Raw genomic sequence first — 4,986 nt, forward strand, 5'->3', positions numbered from 1 at the left:
TGCCCAATTTTCCACAAGATTCAAGAATCTTGTATAAAATGCAGCCAACGTACACATAGCTTTAATGAGGAGCCTGTCATGTTTCCCCATAAATTTATTGCCTGAGAACTTAGTTCAGCCTTTTGCTAATGCCAGAATGCTCTGGCTTTTTATTTTCTTTACGGCATAGATTTTAAAAAATGCAAATTTTTCCACACTCAACTTTCCCCTAGCATGGACAAGATTTTCGGCCATTTAGGACACATATACATTTCCAAAGGAAAAAAAAAAATCTCTCTCTGTAACAAAGTTCTGTTTATGCCATTTTAAAGTTGACTAGTCAGGAGTTTCGGTTTCCCCACTCAATTCTACTTTGAAAGTAATGGTAGTCCCCCTTTGTTCCTACTCTGCATTCTGATCACCAAACACTCCTAGAGTGTTAGAACCTACTGTATATATATATACACATATATATATATGGAAAGTCACTGTAGCCAAACCTGTTAGAATCGCTGTGCATTTAGCTGAGACATCTGGCAGGTTGAATACATTTATGTGTGTTTCTCCATAGTGCTTTGCCTGTTGGTAAGGATTTTAAATCACTGCTCCTCAAAGACCTGTTCTGATTCTGCTCTTTGTGTGTTAAATGTCCACTCGCAGACAGGTTTTAACATGCTCGAGTTATTGCTTCGAACATTCTACTTTGCTAGTTTCTTCATTGGATTAACTGACATGTATTATTTAAGTGATCAGTGGTACTTTGTGCAATTATGAATGCTGAAGATTAAAGTACATAGTTATTAATTTGTTGTTTGCTATTCATGTGCTGAGATCTGCCAACTTCTCTCTTCCTCTCTGTTGAGATGATCTGGGGGAGCCACGAGACTGAGGTGCTTTGAAAGCATACCTCTTTTCGCGGCATCTCCCAAGAAGGCACATATTCTTTGTTTTTTGTTTTTCGTTTTTTGGGTTTTTTTAAAGATGTTATTTATTTATTTGACAGGGAGAGACACAGTGAGAGAGGGAACACAAGCAGGGGGAGTGGGAGAGGGAGAAGCAGGCCTCCCACGGAGCAGGGAGCCCAGCCCCCATCCCAGGACCCTGGGATCATGACCTGAGCCGAAGGCAGACGCCCAACGACTGAGCCACCCAGGCGCCCTGACACATATTCTTTGTGTAAAGAAAATCAGGACATCATTCCAACCAGGATAAGGGAGCTTTCTAGACGGAAGCCCTGGGTTTCTCCTATGCTCAGGCAGGGACTGATTGTTCCTGAAGCACCTCACAGCAGGACTTCCTTGTCAGTGTTCCGGGGGAGGTGGGGGGGGGGGTTGACGGCTGCCCTTGTCTGGGAACGTGTGACCCCTCCCCGCCCCCTACAATGGCAGGTGCTTTAATGATGTACAATTGCAGCCCCACCTGAGCAGCGGTGATGGCCAAAGTCTCAATAATGTTTCCATGCTTTAAAGAGGTGTGTCTTCTTTAGGGAAGAAAGGAGAAAAGCAAAGAAGCAAGAAAAGAAGTGAGGGGCAGTGGGGAGGGAGGGGAGCTACATTACTCATTCGAAAATGAAAAGCACATCTTGGGCTGTAATAATGCCAGGTTTAATCTATTGAAAGGTATAGAATTTTGCAAATGGCCTAAAAGTAATTTTATTTTTTACCTTTAGTAGAACACCAGAATCAGCACAGTCGTATTGGAGTTGGTGTAAATCAGAATTATAAGAGAACAAATAGCAGTGTTCATTAGTTGCTGAGGGATTTTTTTTTTTCCTGTGGAGCTACCGAGATTATACAAAAATTCTTAAGACTCTAGGCCACTCACTGAGAAAACCGAACAAAACAAAAACCTTCTTTTCCCTAATTCTCTGATGGAATATCAGTGAAATCAGAGTCCTAGGCTAGGAAGAAAGATGTAGGTAATTTTTCTTGTACTGGTTTTGGTTTCTGTCATGTTACATATTGGTTATAGATTCTGTCTTTATGTTATCCGACATTTTGGTGGGGGGAGGTGTAATTAATTTCTGTCCACCTGGATTTACATCCATGACTCCCTTCTTGCCATACCCCGATGATTATCACAGAGAACCTTCCTTTCCCCGGTCACAGAATGTTGTCAGTATCTTTCATGTGCGTTTAGATTCATCACAATTCTTTCAAAGACACAATTCCCATAATACTTTTCTTTTTTTTTACAAGAAGCATTGGAAACATAGGTAATAATTCATCCTTTTAATTGTGGGTGCATGATGATATGCTTATATGCAGGTCAACTAATTTTTTTATTAACAGATGTATTTTTTCCTATTAAAAAAAAAAAAAAAAACAGGAACTAAGACACCCTGTGCTTCCAGAGTGCTCAGAATACATTTGGGTAGTAATACCTTCCTGAAATTGTGGTAACTATTGACGTTGTCATTGTGGTGTCCTTAAATTCATACATAGGTCAGTGATAGCACGGAAAATGTAAGAATGGAAATTTGTCAGCATTGAATTCTGACGAAACAGGATTCAGTGCGTGATTTTATGTGTGTTTATAAAACTATATTTGTCACGCCGCGATCCCCTGACGGTCTCACTCTCTGATGCTGATCCTCCTTTGTTCCAAACGTAGAAGCAAATGCTCTTCGCCTGTGTAACATCTTGAGGCATCTGGTAAAACGCGTGGCAAACAGAGGCCACTTATTAAATGCTCCTGACTGATGGACTGCCTTTTTTAAAGGATGCAAATACGTCTTCTAGTCGACATTATTTTGACTATAAGCTCCCAGAGGGTGAAAATCACCAGCGATAGGACAGTGACCTTTAGTAAGCGTGCGTGAATAAGTGAATTGAAGCTGTCAAGACTGCAATCTGGGATGCAGCGCCCGTTACGCTCGCCGCTCAATGCTGGCCTGCCGTCCTGGAGACCCCGGCAAGCTCGTTATCTTTTGTCCCTGTGTACATCCTGCTTTTGTGCGAGAGGCATTCACAAGCCTGCGATTTTTAGATTACCCGCTGCAGGGGGCACCCTGGGAGCTGTTAGGGGCGTTATTATTTCCCCCGGCTGTCTGCAGTCTGCCACGCCTCAGGCTCCAAGTAGCCTTCAGAATTCATCAAACACAGGTTGTACGCCATCCCCATCTGAGAGTGGGTCCTTTTTCTCTTTTGTTTCAAATCTTGAAGCTCTCCGGATAGTGATCCTAGCAAACGTGTGAAGAGCTTACTCTGTGTTAGGCAGTGTTCCTGGACTCTTCCAGATGTGTTTTGACTCCGTCAGTTCTCACAGCGGTCCCATGGGATGGGTGCCCCATTTTCAGGTGAGGAGACTGAGGAGCAGGTGGAAATTAAGCAACTCGCCTGGAGCCCCTGAGCCACTGAGCTAATTGAGAAGCCGGGAGCCGGCCTGAGAACCGTGGCTTCCAATCAAGTTCATCCTCCGCTCTGCTCTGTGCTTCCCACACCGGCTGGGCGCAGCCACGCTCTCCCTTGGTGACGCCCCCCGATTTACCAACTCGAATGTAACTTTCCCTCGGGTGCTGGCCTCCCTTCTGTCCTCCTCGGTCTGCAAGAAAGGCGACAGGAATTCAGAGACTGCACATCTGCTCCCGGGGGCATGTATTTCCACAGATCCACTGTCTGGGTCTCTCGACCTGTCCTGAGGGCAGGTGCGCCAGGCTTTCTGAGATTTGTTCTGTGTCTGAATGAACACGAATGAGGTCTCCCTGAAGGAATGGGAGTTACCGACTTCTAACCTGACTGTTGGAAGAGGAGTAGGCTGTTTTTGTACATTGAACTGTTCATTTAATAAACCATATTGATAGGATTTGTCTCCCGTCTCTCCTGTCCTTTGGGGTGATGTCTCTGATTCAGGCTGAGACATAAATTGCGTGAACCGGCTCCTGGCCACAGGCCTGGGTCTCACGGGAGGGAGCAGGGGCAAGCCTCTGCCTCCGTCCGTGTCCATGGAGTAAGTGCTCCCCTGCAGTCTCCCCACGATGTAGCAGAATGCCACTCCTGTGGTGGAGCAGGACGCTTTGCATTTTCTTCTTTGCGTCCGGCCATAAACATTTGGCAGTCTCTGTCTCTGCGGTTGTTAGGTGATGCTCGCAATGTGAGTTGCCAAATTAGTGCAGATCCTGAAAGCTTTGGGGAAAATTCATTACCCTGTGACAGTTTTTCAGATTTGACGGGTCCTCTGTGCCTCTTTCTCAGAGTTCTTCCTTCACGTGGCCACTTTGAATGTGATGGCTGGCCATATCAGTTTCCTGTAAGTAGCATCTGGGTCTGAGTATGTTCGCAGAATGATGTTTCTGTCCTTAGAGTCCTTCTGCGGCCTCAAACCCACCTGGCCCCACTTGCCCTTGCAAAACACTCACTGAGATGATGAATACCACTGCACTGGATGAGGGACCAGTGAGGTCATATCTGGATTGTATTCAGTGACATTTCAAATTTAACTTCAAGCCAAAACCAGAAAGCTACACGTACATATCTGAGTGTTAATTCAAGAGGCCACCCGAAGGATTCTCACGGACTGCCAATGGCCCACAGGCCACATTGAGAACCATATATGATGGTGTAAGAAAAAAGCCAAATGAGTTCATTTAAAGATAAAGATTTTTGAAAAGCCCTGGAGAATAGGCATTAGCATAATCAATTCCCCAGATTGCTACAGGAACCGAATGTGAGCGGAAAGGGCTCTTGGGGATTTTCGTCTGAGCTATGGCAGACTGCGTAGGGAAGAGCTCCCAACTGGGAGCGGGAGAAACCCCTTCCCTGGGCAGAAACACTACTGCTTCCAGCTCTATCTGGAGTGTAAATTTTTCCGAAGATAAGATACATTGTTCTGGGCAAGATGGTGAAATAGGATGCCAGAGCAGAAGAGATGAGTTGAGGCAAATCATAAAAAAGAATCTGGCACAAATTAAGATGGGCGTGAAATGTTTGATGTTGATATTAAGTTGATTCCAGATTATACTTTACCCACAGGTTATTTGGTGTGTTTGACATAGTTGTGTCCTTTCCT

The sequence above is a fragment of the Leptonychotes weddellii genome, chromosome 12, assembly GCF_054177405.1.
Source record: "Leptonychotes weddellii isolate Sample4059 chromosome 12, ASM5417740v2, whole genome shotgun sequence".
Classification (NCBI taxonomy): domain Eukaryota; kingdom Metazoa; phylum Chordata; class Mammalia; order Carnivora; family Phocidae; genus Leptonychotes; species Leptonychotes weddellii.